This window comes from Hylobates moloch, unplaced genomic scaffold, assembly GCF_009828535.3.
Source record: "Hylobates moloch isolate HMO894 unplaced genomic scaffold, HMol_V3 SCAFFOLD_4, whole genome shotgun sequence".
Classification (NCBI taxonomy): Eukaryota; Metazoa; Chordata; class Mammalia; order Primates; family Hylobatidae; genus Hylobates; species Hylobates moloch.
The window spans coordinates 104113784-104137257 of NW_026652279.1; the positions used below are offsets into that span (position 1 = coordinate 104113784).

The 23474-nt window shown below is 38.4% G+C and overlaps 1 protein-coding gene across 2 annotated transcripts in view; it reads left to right on the top strand.

Annotated features, from left to right (window-relative positions):
• Positions 1-23474, top strand: part of TNFSF11 (TNF superfamily member 11) — a 195338-nt gene that overhangs the window by 21646 nt on the left and 150218 nt on the right. For both annotated transcript variants that reach the window (XM_032150784.2, XM_032150786.2), the window contains exon 2: positions 6082-6175. The gene's annotated coding sequence lies outside the window, so the exon portion shown is untranslated. The remainder of the gene's footprint in view (positions 1-6081; positions 6176-23474) is intronic.

Here is a 23474-nt window from a genome sequence, read left to right on the forward strand (position 1 = left end):
TGAAATGATACATTTAAGCTAAAAGATACAGTAACTGAAATGAGAAAATGAAAACAAAAGCAAAAATCCTCAATAGGTATAATGAGTTATAGTTTTAACACAGTTAAAAACAGCATTAGAAATTTGGAAGATAGTATAGAATAATTAACCCAGAAAACAGAACAAAAAAAGATATTAAAAAATATGAAAAAGGTGTTAAGAGACACAGCAAGTAGATTTATGATTTTCCATATTTTTAAGAGGAGTTCCAAAGAAAGAGACTGAATAAAATGCTAGATATTTTAAGAGGTATTTGACATTTTTTTCTGAATTAAAGAAAGACATGAATCCTTACAGCAAGTGTGCACTTATGAACTCAAAATTACAAGTAGGACTAGTAAAGATAAATCCACATTGTTGTGGGATTTGTGTTCTGCATGATATGTTGAGGTCATGAACTGTGTTCTGCAAAAGGTATGTTGAGGTCTTAACCCTTGGTACCTGTGAATCTATTTTTGCACATAGGATCTTTGGAGATGTAATCAAATCATACTGGATTAGGATAAGCCCTAATTCTGTGAATGGTGACTTTGTAAGAGGAAGAAGAGGGATATTTGGATACACAGATACAAAGGAAACACAGGGAAGAGGTCCATATTAAGGCAGAGGCAGAGATTGAAGTGATGCAGCTGCAAGTCAACGAACACGAAAAATTGCCAACAACCGTAAGAAGCTAGGAAAGAGGCAAGCAAGGATTCTTTTCCACAGCCTTCAGAGAGAGCATAGCCCTGCTGACAATTTGTGCTATAAAACCCTTTGAGAACAGTTTGACAGTTTCTTAAAAGACTAAATATACACTTACCATACAACTCAGCCATTTTACTCCAAAGTATTTATGCCAGGTAAATGAAAACACATCCACACAGAGACTTGTACATGAATGTTCACAGCAGCTGTTTGTGTAATATCCAAAACCTCCCAAAATGCAAATAGCCATCAACTGGTAAAATAAATAAGTTATGGTATATCTATATAATGAAATACTACTCAGTGATGAAAAGGGATGAACTATTGATATAGACAGTTGTAAGGATCCATCTCAAAGTCGTTATGCTGAGTGAAAGAAGCTAGGTATAACGAAGAATACATACCGAGTGATTCAATGTATTTTATGTAACATTTTAAGAAATGCAAACTAATATATAGTGACAGAAAGATAAGTGGTTGTGTGAGGATGGGGTGGAGGGAGGTATGGATTATTAAAGGGCACCAGGAAATTTTAGGGTGATAGAAATGTTCATTATTTTGATTGTAGTGATGTTTTCAAAGGTGTATGCCTGTGTCAAAATTCATCAAGTTGAAACCTTTCAACATGTACAGTTTATCGTATGTAACTTACACCTCAATAAAAAAGCAAAAAAAGTATACTCATTAAAAGATGTACAAGAAATGAATCAACAAAACCATAGACTGGTGGAAAATATTTGTGATACCTATATCTGACAAAATACTTAGATCTGGACTATATAAAGAACTCTAACAACTCAAAAATAAAATGTTTAATGACACAAAAACAAATGAGTTATGAAAGGCCAGTAAGCTCATGTAAGGCTGCCCAAATCATTAGATGTTAGGGAAATATAATAAAAATCACAAGAAAATACCACTTCATACTAGGTAAAATAGCTAAAATAAAAAAGATGTACAATAATAAACGTAAGCAAGGATGTGGAGCAACTGTGATTCTCATACATTGCTGCTGAGAAAGTAAAATTAGGTAATTTGAAAAACTATTTTGCAATTTCTTCTGAACTTTATTATAAAGTTAAGTATATACCTACCCCATGACTTATAGGTATTTACACAAGAGAAATGAACACATATGTCCATAAGAAGACTTTTATGAGAATATCAATAGTGGCTCTATTCATAATGACCCAAACTTGAAACAACTAAAATGTCCCTCGACTAGCAGAATAAATAAGCAAATTGTGGCATATTTAGGCATTAGAATAATACTCAGCAGTAAAAAGGGAGGAACTACTGATACATGGAACAACATGAACACACTTCTAAGACATTATTTTGAATAAAAGAAGCCAGCTGCAAAAGATTCTATTACTACATTTAAGATGGAAATAAAAACAATGGCTGCCTAGGGGATGCTGGCGGTGCTGGTGTGGGGGTTAGGATTCAGCAAAGGGGCAGGAAGAAACCTTCTGGGGGATAGAATGTCCTATATCTTGCTCTTAGAATCTATGTATTTTATTGTAGGTAAGCTGTACCTCACTGAAAAAATACTTTAAAAAGCAAGGACCAAAGAGCTCATGCAAATGTGATGAAATGTTGGTAATTGTTGAATCTGGGGAATGGGCTTATGGGGGTTTATCAAACCATTCTCTTGACATCCTAATCCCTAGAATCTGTGAATATGTTACCTTACATTGCAAAAGGGAATTTGTATTTGTGACTAAGGTTAAGGACCTTGAGATGGGGGAGATAATCCTGAATGAATCCTTAAAAATGGAGAACCTTTCTTGGCTATGGTCAGATGAGGTATGACTATGGAAGAATGGTCAGAGATGCAACATTGCTGGGTTTTGAAGATGAAGGAAGGAGCTGTGAGCAAGGAACGGGGTGGCCTCTAGAAGGTGGAAGAGGCAAGAAAAGGGATTCTTCCTTCTAAGCTCCATAAATGCACCCCAGTCAGCACTATGATTTTATTTCATTAAGATCCATGTTGAACTTCCAATCTACAGCAACGTAAAACAATAAATATGTGTTGTTCAATCCACTAAGTTTGTGACATTTTGTTACAGTAGGAAACGAAAAGCAATATATGCATATAACTGATAAAATATTGATATCAATAATATATGAATAACTCCCACAAATCAATAAGAAGTGCATTAAAAGAAATACAAAATGAAAACAGGATATAAATAGACAATTAACAAAAAGTAAAATGCATATGGCCATTAAACATATTTAAAAATGCCCAACTTTACTAGTTAACATTGAAATAAAAAATTAGAAAATAGCTGAAAATACTCAATGTTGTGGATGAGTGGATAAACTAGAACTCTCATACAGTGCTAAGTAGAATAACAAATTGGTATTAATACAACCACTTTTCAGAGTAATTTGATAAGCTCTGAAAATACATATACTTATGATCTAGATATTCCACTTTTAGGTATATTCTCCAGAGGAACTTGCACATGGGCTCAAGAAGACATGCTCAAGAATGTTTATTAGGGCGTCATTTGTAACAATAAAAGATTGGAAACAATCTAGATATTCATCAACAAGAGCATATTCACCTAACCTGGGGTATTCTGGTCAAAACTGCAGTTGCTCTTTATTGCACTCAGAGTCAAAGTTAAAGTTCTTACCATAGCCTTCAAGGCTGTCTATAATCTGGCCCTCATTACAATCTTATTGATCTTCCTTTGATTTGCTTCATTCCAGCCACATTGGCCTCTCTGCTGATCCTTAAACATTGTAGACATTCCTCTGCCTCAGGGGCCTTTGCACTGGATGTTTCCTTCTGCCTGAAGCACATTTCTTCCATATTTCTCACCTTCTTTAAGTATTTGATCCAATGTCACAAACTCAATAAGGCCTGCCTTGACCACTCTATTTAAAATTGCCACCTCCTCCACAACTGATACTACCAACCCACCTTACCTGCTTTCATGACCTTTTGTATAGTATTTATCACTTTCTAACATGGCCAGGCACGGTGGCTCACACTTGTAATCCCAGCACTTTGGGAGGCTGAAGCAGATGGCTCACCTGAGGTCAGGAGTTCAAGACCAGCCTGGGCAACATGGTGAAACCCTGTCTCTACTAAAAATACAAAAATTAACCAGGCGTGATGGTGCACACCTGTAATCCCAGCCACTGGGGAGGCTGAGGCACAAGAATTGCTTGAACCCGGGAGGTTGAGGTTGCAGTGAGCCAAGATCTCGCCATTGCACTCCAGCCTAGGTGACAGAGCAAGACTCCGTCTAAAAAAAAAAAAAATGTGTGTGGCACCCCATCTTCACACTCTGTCTCCTGCTGCCATGTGAGACATCCTTGCTTTCCTTTTGCCTTCTGCCATGACTGTAAGTTTCCTGAGGCCTCCCCAGCCATGCATAACTGTGAATCAAAAAATTATATAGTCTCAGGTAGTTCTTTATAGCAGTGTGAAAACAGACTAATACACTCATTGTTTGTGATGATCTAATTCCATAAAAAAAATAAGGTCCAGAAGGGTGAGGGTCTTGATTGTGTTTCACTAATATATTCTAAGATCCCAAAGTTGTGCCTGACATATAGTAAGGAGGCAATACATATATTTTGAATAATTAATAAATGAAATATATTCAGACAGAGGAATATTATTTACAAAAAGTTTCAAAAATTTATAAATATGAATTGTATATGAATATACATGTTGGTATTAGTAATATACAGCAACTTTCATTAGACTGATAGATATTAAAATCGGGGTGCAATTATTGCTGGAGAAAAGGGGAAAGTAAGATTATGGTGGTATATACAGGAACTTTGATTGCACCTGAAATGTTGTATTTCTTAAAAAGTAAGAGTTGAAGCCAATATAAAATTTAAGATTTAAAAATGTGTGATATGTACGTGGAGTGTTATTATTCTGTATGCTTGTCTGTATGTATAAATTTTGTCATAGTAGATTTTTCAAAAATAACAGAATAGGAAATGTGAAAGTAGAGATAACTCTACTTTAAAATTGTGCTTTAAAATTGTCCTGACACAATTTTAAAGAAAGCCTGAAAAGAAGGCAAGAAAGTGGAAGATAGAGAGGATGTAGGGTTTGAAGGAAAACTTTTTTTTTTGAGACAGAGTCTCACTTCTTTGCCCAGACTGGAGTGCAACGGCAGAATCTTGGCTCACTGCAACCTCCACCTCCCCAGTTCAAGCGATTCTCCTGCCTCAGCCTTCCCAGTAGCTGGGATTATAGGCACGTGCCATCACACCCAGCTAATTTTTGTATTTTTAGTAGAGACGGAGTTTCACCATGTTGGCCAGGCTGGTCTCGAACTCCTGACCTCAAGTGATCTGCCCGCCTCGGCCTCACAAAGTGCTGGAATTACAGGCATGAGCCACTGTGCCTGGCCAGGAAAACTTTTTTTTTTTTTTTTTTTTTTTTTTGAGACGGAGTCTTGCTCTGTCGCCCAGGCTGGAGTGCAGTGGCGCGATCTCGGCTCACTGCAAGCTCCGCCTCCCGGGTTCACGCCATTCTCCTGCCTCAGCCTCTCCGAGTAGCTGGGACTACAGGCGCCCGCCACCACGCCCGGCTAATTTTTTGTATTTTTAATAGAGACGGGGTTTCACCGTGGTCTCGATCTCCTGACCTCGTGATCCGCCCGCCTCGGCCTCCCAAAGTGCTGGGATTACAAGCGTGAGCCACTGCGCCCGGCCCAGGAAAACTTTTTTTAAGATGAGAGACTTGGACATGTCTACATATCGAAGGGAAGGAACAAATAAAGGAAGATAAAGGAATGGTGAGAAGTGATTAAGACTTTAACTTCTGAGAATGGTGGGAGATATGGCTTATCAGGGGCCACAAAATATTGCAGAGCCACACTGATGGACTGGCTCTTATTCATTCATTTGTTCATTCATTCACTCATTCAACCAATATTATAGGCCCACTGTTGAGAAAATTTCAGCATCTCTCTAGAGGATTCCCACTAGAAGGGGTATCCTTTAGGGAGAACCAATATTCATTCAACATTCAGGGGGGTGGAGAATGTGTTTCTGGAAGAGTTTGAGAATAGAAACATCAACAGCTAGGAAAAACAAGTTGGAAGAGAAAATAGCAGAGAGAACACAAAAACTTGAAGAGAAATTATGAGTCTCATGAAGACAGGAACAGAATCCAACCCTGACATAATGAAGTAGGAGATTTGCCCATTGATAGAATGAACTGGCTTTGTGGCCCGTGCCATGACTTGGTGGGGCTGGAGACAATGAGTTTGAGTTGTAATCTGGTACTCTCTGTTGCCCAGGGTGCTCTACTGCTCTTGAGGCCATTCCTAAGTGTAGCGTTAACTCTTGTCACCTCTTTTACAGGTCTCACCCACCAAATCATAATGAATATCTATATATTTGGAGATAGAGATGAAAACCATGTGGTTGTATCCAGTTGGAATGAAAAATATGAACTGTAAGTATTTTTTTATTGTGGAAAAAGCACATGTCGTAACTTTCTAGTGTTAAGTGTACAGTTCAGTAGTGTTAAGTATATTCACATTGTTGTGAATCAGATCTCCAGGATTTTTTCTTCTTGCAGAACTAAAACCATACCCATTAAAAAACAATTCTCATTTGTCTCCTATCCCCATTCCCTAGTAACTTTCATTATATGTTTTATAGCTATGAATTTGACTACTTTAGATACCTAACGTAAGTAGAATCACACAGTATTTGTCATTTTGTAACTGACTTATTTCACTTAGCATAATGTTCTCAAGATTCATCCATGTTGTAGCATGTGACAGGGTTTCCTTCCTTTTTAAGGCTGAATAATATTTCATTATGTGGATATACACATTTTATTAATCCATTCATCTGTCCATGGACACTTGGGTTGCTTCCACTTCTTAACTATTGTGGATAATGCTGCTATAAACATGGGTGTGCAAATATCTCTTTGAGACCCTCCTTTCCATTATTTAGGATGCATACCCAGAAGTGGGCTTACTGGATCATATAATAGTTCTATTTTTAATTTTTGGAGTAATTGCCATACTGTTTTCCATTGCAGCTGCACCATTTGCAATTCTACCAACAGTATGCAAGAGTTCCATTTTTTTTTTTACATTCTTGTCAGCACTTGTTACTTTCTGAGTTGTTGATAGTATCCATCCTAATAGGTGTGAAATGATATTTCATTGTGGTTTTGAAGTGCATTTCTTTAATGATAAGTGATGTTGAACATCTTTTCATATGCTTCTTGGCCACTTATCTATCTTCTTCGCAGAAATGTCTATTCAAGTCCTGTACCCATTTAAAAATCAAGTTGTTTGATTTGTTGTTGTTAAGTTGTAGGAATTCTTTGTATATTTTGGACACCAACCCCTTATCAGACATATAATTTGTAAATATTTTTCCCATTCCATAGGTTGTCTTTTCGCTCTGCTGATTGTGTCTATTGATGAACAACAGTTTTTGAGTTTGAAATAGTCTCATTTACCTATTTTGCATCTGTTGCCTATTTTGTGTCATTTCTAAGAAATCATTGCCAAATTCAATATCATAAAGCTTTCCCCCTTTTTCTTCTAACAGTTTTGTAAGTTTGGGTTCTTACCTTTGGGTCATTAGCCCAGGTTAATTTTTGAACATGGTGTAAGATAAGAGTTCAATTTCATTCTTTTGCATGAGGATATCTAGTTTTCCCAATACCTTTTGTTGAAGGGACTGTCAATTTTTGATATTTTCAAAGAACTAACTCTTAGTTTTATGTAGTTTTCTATTGTGTTCCTATTATCTATTTCATTTGTCTCTGCTCTAATCTTTATTTTCTCCCTTCTGCTAGCATTAGGTTTAGTTTGTTTTCTTTTTTGGGTTCCTTGACGTGTAAAGTTAGGTTTTTAATTTGAGATCTTTCTTCTTCTTTTAATTGTATGTTTATAGCTATAAACTCTCCTCTTAGCACTGCTTTTCCTACATCTCATAAGCTTTATTTTTATTTGTCTCAAGATATTTTCTAATTTCTCTTATGACTTCTTCTTTGACCTGTTGGTTATTTAAGATGGTGTTTTTAAATTTCCACTTATTTGTGTATTTCCAGTTTTCCTTCTGCTATTGATTTCTAGTTTATTTTTACCAGTTTTAGAAAAAGATAGTTTCTATAATATTGATCTTTTAAAATTTGTTGAGCTTTGTTTTGTGGCTGTATATTTTTTTTAAGGAAGGACAGCTTAATTGCTTTTACGTCTTGCATATGAAAATTCAAATTATAGTTAGGTGTGAATTCATGGACACAGTCATTGTTGTTATATCTCTAAATGGGGAATCTGGGAAGTATTACATAATCATGAATCACAAACATAAATCCTAAGTTAAGTCATCTATTTTACAACCTTTCACTCAACAAAAATTACGTATGGAACCTACAATCATAGTCTCATAAAGTTATGTACTGGTCAAATTGGCCTTAGTGGTCACTTAATGTGTTCCCTTATGTTGCAGAAGAAGAAAGAAGGAGTTCTGCTTCTTCCAAAGGAGTGACTCCCAAAGGAGCAAGAATTGACCATAGGTTATGGCTTGTGTTACCACACACTGATGTTGTCTTTGAGGCCATCCACTGATGTCCTCACCCATGGCATGAGCAAGTTTTTCTGAAGGTATTATTGGATGTTTACAATGTTTGCATAGTCTAAAATGCAGAACTATTTTTTAACTAGATTTATTCTTTAGAGAAGTTTTAGGTTCACAGCAAAATTGATCAGAAAGTATAGAGAATTCCCATACCTTCTGCCCCTACACAAGCACAGCCTCCCAAACTAGCAACATCCTGTACCAGAATGGTGCATTTGTTACAACCAACTAACCTAAACTGAGAAATCATTATCACCCAAAGTCCATAGTTTAAATTAGGGTTCACTCTTGGTGTTGGTATATTCTGCTTTAAAAAATATGATATTAATACTTATATAAAATTTGCCATGTAGCCATTTATAGCATACAGTTCAGTAGTGTTAAGTATATTCACATTGTTGTGAAATAGATCTCCAGAACTTTTCCATCTTGCGGAATTGAAACTCTATACCCTTTAAATAACAACTCCAGTTTTCCTCTTCTCAGCCCCTTGGTAACCACCGTTCTACTTTCTGTTTCTATGAATTTGACTACTCTAGGTACCTCATATGAGTGGAATCATATAGTATATGTCTTTTTGTGACTAGATGATTTCATTTAGCATGTCTTCAAGGTTCATCCATGTTGTAGCAAGTGACAGGATTTCCTCCCTTTTTAAGGCTGAATCATATTCCATTGTATGTATATAGAACATTTTGTTTATCCATTCATCCTTTGATGAGCACTTGGGTTGCTTCTACCTTTTGGCTATTGTAGGAATAATGCTGCTATGAACATGTCGAGACCCTGCTTTCAATGCTTTTGGATATATACCCAGAAATGGGATTGCTGGATCATATAGTAGTTCTATTTTTAATTTTTGAGGAATTACCACACTATTTTCCATAGCAATTGCACCATTTTACAGTCCTACCAACACTGGTTCCAGTTCCTCCACATCCTTACCAACAGTTATTCTTTTTTTCTTTCTTTTTAAATAACAGACATTCTAACAGGTATGAGGTGTAGAATTTAGAACTTGTTAATCTCTCTCACGGACTTCTTTCTCATGACTGAACTTCCACAGAATTTGGTTTTTCATTGTGTTAGGGTTAACAGCCAACTTCCTATTTAGGACTGGGACAAAAATTCTACAGACAAAATATGGGGGAAATGAAATATTTCCTAAGGAAGAGAAATAGACTTGTGAGATATTATGTATCAATGAATTATTCCTAAAAAGCTTTAAAGTAGGGCAATTATCCTGGATTATCCAGGTGGGCCAGGTATAATCATATGAGCCCTTGAAATCATAAGAGGAAGGTACAGGGGAAGTCAGAGGGCTGTGAAGCATGAGAAGTGCTAAATCCACCATTACTGGCTTCAAGACAGAGGGGAAACATGGGAACCATGAGAAGGAAATGAATTCTGTTGACAACATGAATGGACCAGAGAGTGTATTCTCCCTTAGAACCTCCCGTGAAGAGCTCTGACACCCTGAGTTTGGACTTGTGAGATCCTAAGCAGAATCCCAGCCAAGTCTGCTGGACATCTGACCTATAAAACTGTGAAATAATAAATGAGTGTTGTTTTAAGCTGCCAGGTTTGTGGTAACTTATTGTGGCAGCAATAGAAAACCAAAGCACTAGATATTCATTATATGTGTTGAAAACACTAGAATGTTTTCTCCAAATGAAATATTTGGATCACTGCAGAGCTTCTTTGGTCACATCTAGGGAGTGTGTGTGAGACTCCACTGAACATCTCTTCCAGGCATCCCCTGAAAGCATTTGAATGGATTCAGATATAGACATCCTAGAGTAAACCTGATCTCAATACTTAACTGCAGTGCACTGTGGCTTCTTTTACTTCATCGTTCTGACTGGACTGTATAGTCCATAAGGACAGGAGCCATTTCTTCTTAATTTTCATTCCCCAAGAGCAAAACACAGTGTTGATACAAGGTAGGCACTCAATAGACATTTTTATGAATGAATGTTAAGAGAGTTTGACAACTGATGTCTCCAGAGGACAATGTTGGTTATGGGTAGAGGCAGAGCAAAGAACTAGAAGCACAGCAGTGAACAAGATAGGGAAGGAAAGAATTTCATGGACAAAGGAATGTAGAGTTTAATACATGCATACTTATTGTTTGTTTAAAAAAATTCCGTGATATATTTCTCCTACTGGCACCACGAGCAGAATCAATTTCAGGAAGTAGGCTGACCATTGCATAAGTGGCTTGTGAAACATCACATCGTAGCTCACATTCCCAACAACTTGAATAAATATGTGTGTGTGTGTGTAGTTTACCCCCCAAGGACAATTCTTCTGGCTTCCTTGCAGCTGAAGTCAGATTTGTGTTTAGTAATCTCGTGGTGACTATGTTTTCCCTGCGGGAATAGAATACACCAGGGTTGATGCCCCCCTGTGGAGAGGAGCTGAGACTCCGTGCAGCTTGGTGAGGTGTGGGTACCCAGACAGTCCAGGGAACTGGTTCAAGCTCCAAGAACCTGGAGATGGCCTGTGAGGCTGCAGCAGGAGAACACATACTACTGGTTGTACCCCCAAAGCAAGCCAGAGGCAGGGGCTGTGAAGATGGCAAGCCACAGACGTCTGTGAGGAAGGCAGGCTGTAGGAGCATGCAGCAACTGGGAGGAACCCTAAGCACACACACCCCCAACTCATTTTTATGAAGACTGACTCTGTCTTGAAAACTAATTAAATAAATGCCAGCCCATTCTCTCTTCCCAGTGCACTTCTTACTATTTTAGTCACTGTAATTGAGAGTAGAAATAATCTCCACTGTGCCTGAAAAACAGCTCTTGGATATTCTATTTTATATGATGTAGAAAAACATGAGGTGAATGTGACAACTGGCCTTCAAGGAATGGCAACTGGCTGTATATCCAGTTTCACTGGTTTTGCTCTGCAGTTTGTGATTTGTGCAGTTAGTGAAGTAGATCATCACATGCTTTCAGAGTTTTTGTTGCCCCTGGTACTGGAGCAGAGAACTATTATCAGGAGTGCATTTTATGACTTCAATCTAGGTTGTGAATTTGGGTCAGCCATTTTACCGTTTAAAATCTCCACTTCTTGTTCTTAAACAAAACAAAACAAAACAAAACAAAAAAACAGAATAAGTCAAAGAGGAGATGAGAGGTAGAGGAACTTGAAAGTGCTTGCTTTTAAAGCTAGCTTCTGGACTTTTCTTATTTGATCACTTGATGGTTTTGTCTATTTTCCATGAAGTCTAAATTTTATGGTGGGTTTGGAAGAAACATATCTTCTGTATATGGGCAGATCCAGGTTTTGTGGAGCTTGAGCCTTAAGCAATGTTGGAAACCCTCTTTAAGAAAAAGAATACAGGCCAGGCATGGTGGCTTATGCCTGTAATCCCAGAACTTTAGGAAGCCAAGGAGGGAGGATCCCTTGAGGCCAAGAGTTTGAGACCAGCCTGGGAAACATAGAAAGACCTTATCTCTACAAAAACAAAAAGTAAAAAAATTTAACCAGGTATGGTAGAGCACACCTGTAGTCCCAGCTACTTGGGAAGCTGAGGCAGAAGGATGGCTTGAGCCCAGGAGTTAAAGGCTGCAGTGAGCTGTGATCAGGCCACTACACTCCAGCCTGGGTGAGAGAGAGAGATCCTGTCTCAATAATAATAATAATAATAATAATAATAAAGAAAGAAATAATTTTAAAAAACACACAAAGGTACCTACATTGGCAAATTTTACAAAAATATATGACCCTGTGAACACATCATCACCTCCAGGGCCCGGGAATAGTTTGCGCAGATGAGTGGCCCTGAAACTCATGCTTTATGACTTCCTGGTAAATCCACCTCTGCATCTACACGTGAGAATCATGTTGCTTCCCTGAGAAGAACGGAGTGTGGCAGGAGCAAAATACTGTATTAATCCAATCAGATCTAAAATGAATTCTGCCCTTTTACAGATGAAGAAAGGAGGAAACTGGGGTTCAGAGAGGACAAGTAACACCCGACATCACATATACAATCAGTATTAGAATCTGCTTCCTTTAACTTCCATTTTCAGACTGGTTATTTCTGTGCTATTTCCCAGGAAAGCTTGTAAAACCAAAGAAAACAATAGGAGTAAATATGTTACAGTCTATTTTTCCTTATAGAGGTACTATATACACATAGCCAACAAGGAGGATATAGCCAACCCAGTAGAATCTGAGACAGGATGAATAAGAGATTTTGCATCATCTGATCCCTTCCCTCTTTCCTGTTTTCAGAGGCTTACAAGGTGTGACTGCATACTTTTTTTTTGTCAAGTTCAAAAGGACATTCATATCCAAATGAATGTTATCTTCTTGTTCCTTTCAAAGTAGGTTCTTATTCCAAATTGCTGCCATTTTTAGAAACTTCTTTTTGGACTAACATTTTGTCAGTTTGAGTCACCCAAGAAAATCAGTACTTTGGGCAATTTTCTGTCTTCCTCCTTTCTTCTCTCCCTTCTTTCCTTGTTAATGAAAAAAAACATATTATCTAGTTTATTCACCAGGCTTGGTGCTAAATGATTTTTAGATATTTCCAAAGAATCATGCCCATGATTAAAGGTTTAAAATTTGGTATAATAAAAATATTAAAAATAATTTGATATGGATTCTGAAGAGGACTATAATTTTCACCTAAAACCTATGGGAGGAAGGGAAAAATTTGTTTTAAGTTCAAGGTAGGTAGGATTTATACCTTCTTATATTAAAAAGACCTATGCAAGGTGAAAGAATATCTGCCATGTGCCAGGCATTGTCCTAAATGGTTTCATGTGACACTTCTTACAATAATTTGCACTTATTCCTCCAACCTTAGGGAAACTGAGGCACTGAGAAGTTAGAAAACTTTCAGTGGTAGAGATGAGATTAAAACCTAGTATGCTAGTTCCCAAATCAGTGCTCTTTCCCCTAGTCAACACACTTCACCTTATGCAGTCATCTACATGAATGTCTGCCTTGAATTCACAGTGGGTCTGCCAGATCCTATGTGCTCCCAGCATAGGTTATAATTGGGAAGTGAAGTCACAAAATCAGCCTCAAAGAAGTGCAGGCCAAGGCCACCTGGGTGCCTTCAGGGAGAATTCATGAGCTAGAAATTACCCAAGGACAGCTCTGGGGAAAGATGTAAAGGCCTTGTTGGTTTTTTTCCTGACACAGAATGGCTTGAAGCCTGTTTATCTTTCTGACCTGTTTCTGTCTGTCTTTGCCACCACCACCTCTCAGCCATAGTTCTTTTCACAGTTGTCCACATCCCTTCCACCCCAACAGATCTCTTCTTCCAGAATAATTTTATGTTAACACCTTTAGTCATTGCTTTGAACTTCATTTCAACATTGGCTGTACCCTATTTTCCACCCTGTGCACTCCTGGTATTCGTTATTTCATTGGATTAAGCAATATAAGCAATTATGTATATATAGCAAATATGACTGGAGCCTTCTCTCAATAACCAAGCCCCTCCTCATCATACATTGAAGTGTGGTGATGGTGAAATTTAGAGAAAGACATTTGAAGGTCAGCATAGTATTATTGACAAAGTTTAAACCCCAGACATTTAGGTCAACTTTTATCTTGAGGAGTGGTCCTTGTGCATTTTGTACATATTTTCTGATATTCACCCACATTATTTATCCTGGAATGACCCATCTGCTGAAATAAAGGTCTTTGAGAGGAGGGCATCTCTTCAATTCCTGCCAAGGGTCAACAAGTGGGAACATAAGGGCTTTATACTAAGGTAGACCCGAATTTGAGGAAACTGGGTTCATCACCAATTGGCTCTGTGACAAAGAGCAAATTACTTAACTTTTTTGAGTCTCAGTTTCCTCATCTGAAGAATGGGATTATTATAGCTATCTTAGAGGACTGTGTTAAGGACACAGGTTTTGAAGTTAGATCAAAGTCTGACTCCTACTCTGCAACTGATTAGTTGCATAGTACTACGCAAGTTAACTTCTCTAGCCTTGTTTCTGCCTAGTAAAATGAAAGTTAATAATACTTATTTTATAGGATTGTTAGTAGGATTCAAACAAGTAATATATTTAAAGCTCTTAGTCTAGAATATGGCACAAAGCAAGCACTTAACAAATGATAGCTATTCTTAGAACTAATGAGATGGTGAATATCAAGTTTCCAGCATAATAACTAGCCCACAGTTGAGTTTCAATAAATGTTAATTCCTTTTCTTCCCTCCCAGGAAGAAGCAGCAAAATAAATTGGATACTTAATGATTGTCTTCCCCTTCAAGCTAATATGCATAAGATTAACACTTCTCCATTTTCCACTACTTTGCATCTGGTGACACTTCTTACAAGGATTCATATGCCATGAGGACTGGCATTATGTTCAGGCAGAATAAAGAGCTGGTTACATCCTATAATTTCAGAAGCACTGCAAGCTGTATTTGCCACAAATGCCTATCCTCTAGCAGACTTCTTAGAGTTGGAATAGAGCTTTTTAAGAGGATTTCCTTTGGGTTACAACACTATCTCCAGAAAGTTTTTGTTAAAGTACAGTTGTCTTACCTGAGTAGGGTAACATATACCCTGTCATTCACACATCAGCATGGATTAGTCCAGTAAAGACTATGCAGGACTGGAATATAGGAATGGTGAATTTTAAGAAAGAAGAACTATAAAATATGGAGCTGTCTAGAGAAGCAGTAATAGGCTTAAGCAGACAGGAGTTTCCTAAATGGGCCAAGGGTGGACTTGGTCTACTTCCACAATTTGCCTTGGGAGCTCCCCTGTAAGAAGGAGCAGAGATTGAGAAGACCCAGAGAACCTCTCTCTGGAGGCATCTAAGGACTCTGCAGATGGTGGAGTTCAGCAACATGGACACTGCTCACTAAGCCTAAGGCAGTAGCAAATTATAATGATAGGTTCTGATGTGGCTCTGTCATGTCTTATCAAATGCAAATTGGAGAGTGCCTAACTTTGGTGGATGTTTGTGTGAAATGGGTCACAGAAAGAATAAAGAGCATGACGGAAATACCAAGTATAGCTAGATCAGGTCAAGTACTCACAGAACTAAAAACTCACAGAGACTGGAGTTCACATGTGGGGATTCAGAAAACAAAGGTAATGATGTAACTCCAATGTCACACATAGAAGGGGTGGAAAGTCAGGATGTCTGAGGATAGGTTGATAGCAAATAAGAAATGAAAATACAAAGTTTTTTTTAAGCCTTAAGAAACAGGGTTTGAGGAACAGCAAGCTATGCAGAAAGAGCTCCTTTTGTATTTAAACTCTGATGTTGAGCGTAAAGACTGGTCTTTTGAATTAATCCAGTTGGACAAAAATAAAGAAAAAAGAATTTAAGGAAATGGACAAAGTCTTCAAGAAATATGGGATTATGTAAAGCAACCAAATCTATGAATTATTGATATTCCCAAGAGAGAAGGAGAAAAAGCAAACAACATGGAAAACATATTTGAGGGAATAATTCAATAAAACGTTCTTAATCTCGATAGAAAGGTAGACATCCAAATATGAAAAATCCAGAGAACACCTGTGAGATATTATACAAAATGAGTATCACCAAGGCATATGGTCACCAGAATGTCCAATAAAGAAAAAATTGTAAAAGCAGCTACAGGAAAAGGTCAGATCTCATACAAAGGGAACCCCATCAGTCTAAGAGCAGTCTTCTCTGCAGAAAACTTACAAGCCAGGAGAGACTGAAAACTTATTTTAAAATTCTTTATGGAAAGAAATTCCATCCAGAATTTTTATACCCTGCCAAACTAAGCTTCATAAACAAAGGGGAAATAAAATCTTTTGCAGACAAGCAAGCACTAAGGGAATTTGTTACCACTAGACCAGGCTTACAAGAGATCCTTAATGGCTGGTTCGAGTACACTGGTGTTTACAACTAATTGATCACAAGAGACCCTTAAGAGAGTTCTAAACATAGAAATGAAAGAATGATACCTGCTGATATGGTTTGGCTTTGTGTCTCCACCCAAATCTCATCTTGAATTGTAATCCCCACATGTCAAGGGAGAGACCTGGTGGGACGTGATCATGAGGGTTATTTCTCCCATGCTGTTTCTGTGATAGTGAGCAAGTTCTCACAAGATCTGATGGTTTTATAAGAAGCTTTTCCCTCTTCACTACCCCCCTCTCGTCTGCTGCCATGTAAGATGTGCCTCTTCCCCTTCTAGCATTATTGTAAGTTTCCTGAGGTCTCCCCAGCCATGTGGAACTGTGAGTCAATTAAACCTCTTTTCTTTATAAGTTACCAAGTCTTGGGTAGTATCTTTATAGCAGTGTGAGAATGGACTAGTACAGTTAATTGCTACTGGTAGAGTAGGTTACTGCTATAAAGATACCTGAAAATGTGGATGTGACTTTGAAACTGAGAAATGGGCAGAGATTGGAACAGTTTGGAGGGCTCAGAAGAAGACAAGAAGATGTGGGAAAGTTTGGAACTTCCTAGATACTTGCTGAATGGTTTTGACTAAAATGCTGATAATGATGTCGACAATGATGTTCAGGCTGAAGTGGTCTCAGATGGAGATCAGAAACTTCTTGGGAACTGGAGCAAAGGTCATTCTTGCTATGCTTTATCAAAGAGACTGGTGACATTTTGCCCCTGCCCTAGAGATCTGTGGAACTTTGAACTTGAGAGAGATGATTTAAGGTATCTGGTGGAAGAAATTTCTAAGCAGCAAAGCCTTCAAGATGTGAGCTGGATTATTCTGGAATCATTCAGTTTTATGCATTCACAAAGAGATGGTTTGAAATTGGAACTTATGTTTAAAAGAGAAGCAGAGCATAAAAGTTTGAATAATTTTCAGGCTGATGATGTAATAGAAAAGAAAAAACCCATTTTCTGGGGAAAATTCAAGCCAGCTGCAGAAATTTGCATAAGCAATGAGGAGCCAAATGTTAATCACCAAGACAATGGGGAAAATGTCTCCAGGGCATGTCAGAGACCTTCATGGCAGCCCCTCCCATCACAGGCCTAGAAGCCTAGGAGTAAAAAATGGTTTCGTAGGCTGGGCCCAGTGCCCTTCTGCTGTGTGCAGCCTTGGAGCTTGGTGCCAGCCACCCAGGCATGGCTAAAAGGGGCCAAGGTACAACTCAGGCCATTGCTTCAGAAGGTGCAAGCCCCAAGCCTTGGCAGCTTCCATGTGGTGTTGGTCCTGTGGGTGCACAGAAAGACAAGAATTAAGGTTTGGGAAACTCTGCCTAGATTTCAGAGGATGTATGGAAGTGCCTGGATGTCCAGGCAAAGGTGTGCTGCAGGGGTGGAGCCCTAATGGAGAACCTCTGCTACTGCAGTGTGGAAGGGAAATGTGGGGTTGAAGCCTGCACACTAACTTGCTTTTGAGGACTAACTTGCTTTTGAGGACTAACTTGCTTTTGAGTCCTCACTGGGTGGAGCACTATCTAGTGGAGCTGTGAGAAGAGGGCCACCATCCTCCAGATCCCAGAATGGTAGATCCACTGACAGCTTGCATTGCATGCCTGGAAAAGCTGCAGATGCTCCATGCCAGCCGTGAAAGTGGCTGGGATGGGGGGCTGTATCCTACAAATCTACAGAGGCAGAGCTGCCCAAGACCACGGGAGCCCACCTATTGCATCAGCATGATCCAGATGTGAGATATGGAGTTAAAGGAGATAATTCTGGAGCTTTAAGATTTAATGATTTCCCTGTTTTATTTCAGACTTGCATGGGGCCTGTAGCCCCTTTGTTTTGGTCAATTTCTCCCACTTGGAATGGGAGCATTTATCCAATGCCTGTACCCCCATTGTATAATACAAGGAACTAACTTGCTTGTGATTTTACAGGCTTCCTTTATCCATCCTTTGGAACAGATTGCTTCACAGTCAAATTCCACAAGATGTATGAAGAAGAGCTGGTACCAATTCTACCAAAACTTTCCAAAAAATTGAGAAGGAGGGACTTCTCCTTAACTCATTCAACGAAGCCAGCATCACCCTGATACCAAAACCTGGCAAAGACACAATGACAAAAGGAAACTACAGGCCAATATCCCTGATGAACATAGACACAAAAATTCTCAACAAAATATTAGCAAACTGAATCCAGCAGCACTTTAAAAAAGAATTCACCATGATCCAGTAGGCTTCATTTCTGGGATGCAAGTTTGTTAAACATATGCAGAAGGAACTTCCTTGCTTCAGATGAGACTTTGGACTGGGACTTTTGAATTAATGTTGGAATGCATTAAGACTTTTGGGGACTGCTGGGAAGGCATGATTGGTTCTGAAATGTGAGAACATGAGATTTGAGAGGGCTAGAGATGAAATGATATGGTTAGCTTGTGTCCCCACCCAAATCTCATTTTAAATTGTAATCCTCACATATCAAGGGAGAGACCTAATGAGAGGTGATTGAATCATGGGGGTGGTTTCCTTCATGCTGTTCTCGTGATAGTGAGTGAGTTCTCACAAGATCTGATGGTTTTACAGGGGGCTCTTCCCCCTTCACTCACCCCTTTCTGTCTCCTGCTGCCATGTAAGATGTGCATCTTCCCCTTCTGCCATGATTGTAAGTTTCCTGAGGCCACCCCAGCCATACAGAACTGTGAGTCAATTAAACCTCTTTTCTATATAAATTACCCAGTCTTGGGTAGTATCTTTATAGCAGTGTGAGAATGGACTAATACACTTGCCTCTACAAAACACACTTGAGTACATAGCCCACAGACCCTATAAAATAACCACACAGTAGAAACTACAAAAGCAACCAGCTAACAACTTCATGATAGGTTCAATATCTCATATATCAATATGAACCTTGAATGTAAATGATCTAAACACCCCACTTAAAAGGAACAGAATTGCAAGTTGGATAAGAAAAACAAGAACTATCTTTCTGCTGTTTTCAAGAGACCCACCTCACATGTAACTACACCTATAGGCTCAGCAATAAGGGCTGGGAAAAGATCTATCATGCAGACAGAAAACAAAAAGAGATAAAGATAAAATAGACTTTAAACCATAATAGTAAAAAAGGATAGAGAACAGCATTACATAATGATAAAGAGTTCAATTCAACAAGAAGACTTAACTTCCTAAATATATATGCATCCAATATTGAAGCACACGGTTTCCAAAAGCAAATACTTCTGACCCACAAAAAGGCTTGAACAGCCACACAATAATATTCAGGGGCTGCAACACCCCACTGACAGCATTAGACAGATCATTCAGGCATAAAAGTAACAAAGAAATTTGGGACTTAAACTTGACATGTGACCAACTGGACATAATAGACATCTACAGAATTCTCCACCCATCAACCACAGAATATAAATTCTTCTCATCTGCACACGGAACATGCTCCAAGATTGACTACATGCTCAGCCATAAAAATGTCTGAATAATTTTTTTAAAAATCTAAATTATACCAAGCACACCCTTGGACCACAGTGGAATAAAAATAGAAATATATATCAAGATCTTTCAAAATCACACAATTACATGGAAATTAAACAAACTGCTCCTGAATGACTTTTGAATAAACAAGAAAATTAGGGCAGAAATCAAAAAATTATTGCAAATAAATAAAAACAGTTACACAACATACCAAAACCTCTGGGATGCAGCAAAAGCAGTGTTAAGAGGAAGGTTTACAGTGATAAGTGCTTACCTTAAAAAGTTAGAAAGATCTCAAAGTAATAATCTAACATCACACCTAGAGGAACTAGGGAAACAAGCACAAGCCAACTCCAAAGCTAGCAGAAGAAAAGAAGTAACAAAAATCAGAGCAGAACAGAATGAAACCGAGACCCAAAAATCCATATAAAGAGTCAATGAAAACAAAAGTTAGATTTTAAAAGGATAAACAAAATTGATAGACCACTAGATAGATTAACAAAGAGAGACAATACAAATAAGCACAAACAAGAAAGGTGACATCACAACCAATCACACAGAAATACAAATGATCCACAGTGACTATTATGAGTACTTCCATGCACAAAAACTAGAAAATCTAGAGGAAATAGATAAGTTACTGGAAACATATAACCTCCCAATATTGAATCAGGAAGAAACTGAAACGCTGAACACACCAATGTTGGGTTCTGAAATTGAATCAGTAAAAAAAACTTACCAACCAAAAAGCCCCTGGAACAGATGGATTCACAGTCAAATTCCACAAGATGTACAAAGAAGAGCTGGTACCAATTCTACTGAAATGTTCCAAAAAATCGAGAAGGATGGACTTTTCCCTAACTCATTCAATAAAGCCAGCATCATCCTGATAGCAAAACCTGGCAAAGACACAATGAAAAAGGAAACTACAGACCAACACCCCTGATGAACATAGACACAAAAATTCTCAGCAAAATATTAGCAAACTGAATCCAGTAGCACATAAAAAAGGAATTTGCCATGATTAAGTAGGCTTCATTTCCGGGATGCAAGGTTGGTTAAACATACACAAGTCAATAAATGTGATTCATCACACAAACAGAACTAAAAGCTAAAACCACATCATCATCTCAATAGATGCAGAAAAGGCTTCTGGTAGAATCCAACGTCCTTTCAAGATAAAAACCATTAACAAACTGAGAATTGATGGAACATACCCAAAATAATGAGCCATCTATAATAAATCCACAGCCAACATTATACTGAATGGACAAAAGCTGGAAGTGTTCCCCCTGAGAGCTGGAAAAAGACAAGCATGGCCACTCTCACCACTTCCATTCAATACAGCACTGGAAGTTCTAGCCAGAGCAACCAGACAAAAGAAAGATTAAAAATCATTCAAATAGGAAAAAAGTCATCAAACTATCTGTCTTTACTGATGATATGACTCTATACCTACAGCACCTTGAAGACCCTGCTGAAAGGTTCTTGGAACTGTAAACAACTTCAGTAAAGATTCAGAATACAAAATCAACGTCCAAAAATCAGTAGCATTTCTATACATGAATAACACTCAAGCTAAGAGCCAAATCAAGAATGAAATCCTATTTACAATAGCCATACACAAAAATAAAATACCTAAAGATACCTCTAACTGAGTAGGTGAAAGATTTTTGCAAGGAGAACTATAAAACACTGCAGAAAGAAATCATAAATGACACAAACAAATGGCAAAACATTCCATGCTCATGGATTGGAAGAACCAATATTGTTAAAATGGCCATACTGCCCAAAGCAATCTACATATTCAACACTATTCCAATTGAACTACCAATGTCATTTTTCATAGATGAGAAAAACTGTTTTAAAATTCATGTGGAATCAAAAAGGAGACTGAATAGCCAAAGCAATACTGAGCAAAAGACAAAGCTGAAAGCATTACATTACCCACATCAAACTGTAAGACTACCGTAACCAAAATAGCACAGTACTGGTACAAAAACAGACACATAGACCAATGGAACAGAATAGAGAATCCAGAAATAAAGCCACAAACCTACAACCATCTGATCTTGACAAGGCTGACAAAAGCAAGCAATGGAGAAAGGACTACCTGTTTGATAAGTGGTGCTGGGATAACTGGCTCGCCATAGGCAGAAGAATGAAACTAGACCCCTACCTTTCATCAGGTACAAAAATTAATTCAAGATGGATTAAAGATTTAAATGTAAGACCTCAAACAATAAGAATCCTAGAAGAAAACCTAAGAAACACCATTCTGGACATTGGCTTTGGAAAAGAATTTATGGCAACATCCTCAAAAACAATTGCAACAAAAACAAAAATTGACAAGTAGGATCTATTTAAACTAGAGAGCTTCTACAAGACAAAAGAAATTATCAAAAGAGTAAACAGACAACCTACAGAATGAGAGAAAATATTTATAAACCATGCACTGACAAAGGTCTAATATCCAGAACCAACAAGGAACTTAATTCAAGAAGCAAAAAACAAATAATCTCCTTAAATAATGGACAAAAGGGTTGCTCTTCTCGAGGAGTATGTTTGTGGTTTCTCCGTATTTCCTGCATTTGAATGTTGGCCTGTCTTGCTAGTTTGGAGAAGTTCTCCTGCATAATAGCCTGAAGAGTGTTTTTCAACTTGGTTCCACTCTCCCCTTCGCTTTCAGGTACACCAATCAAACATAGGTTTGGTCTTTCCACATAGTCCCATATTCCTTGGAGGCTTTGTTCATTCCTTTTCATTCTTTTTTCTCTAATCTTGTCTTCACGCTTTATTTCAATATGTTGATCTTCAATCTCTGATATCCTTTCTTCTGCTTGATCGATTCGGCTATTGATACTTGTGTATGCTTCATGCAGTTCTTGTGCTGTGTTTTTCAGTTCCATCAGGTCATTTATGTTCTCCTCTAAACTGGTTATTCTAGTTAACAATTCCTCTAACCTTTTTTCAAGGTTCTTAGCTTCCTTGCATTGGGTTAGAACATGCTCCTTTAGCTCGGAGGAGCTTGTTATTACCCACCTTCTGAAGCCTACTTCTGTCAATTCGTCAAACTAATTCTCCATCCAGTTTTGTTCCCTTGCTGGCTAGGAGTTGTGATCCTTTGGAGGATAAGAGGTGTTCTGGTTTTTGGAATTTTCAGCCTTTTTGCACTGGTTTTTCCTCATCTTCATGGATTTATGTACTTTTGGTCTTTGATGTTGGTGACCTTCAGATGGAGTTTTTGTGTGGATGTCCTTTTTGTTAATGTTGATGCGATTCCTTTCTGTTTCTTAGTTTTCCTTCTAACAGTCAAATCTGTCTGCTGCAGGTCTGCTGGAGTTTGCTGTAGGTCCATTCCAGACCCTTTGTGCCTGGGTATCACAGGCAAAGGCTGCAGAATAGCAAAGATTTTTGCCTGTTCCTTCCTCTGGAAGCTTCATCCCAGAGAGGCACCCACCAGATGCCAGCCAGATCTCTCCTCTATGGGGTGTCTGTTGACCCCTGCTGGGAGGTGTCTCCCAGTCAGGAGGCACGGGGGTCAGGGACCCACTTGAGAAGGCAGTCTGTCTCTTAGCAGAGCTCAAATGCTGTGCTGGGAGATCTGCTGTTTTCTTCAGAGCCGGCAGGCAGGAACATTTCAGTCTGCTGAAGCTGCGCCCACAGCTGCCCCTTCCCCCAGGTGCTCTGTCCCAGGGAAATGGGAGTTTTATCTATAAGCCCCTGACTGGGGCTGCTGGCTTTCTTTCAGATGCGCCTTGTCCATAGAGGAGGAATCTAGAGAGGCAA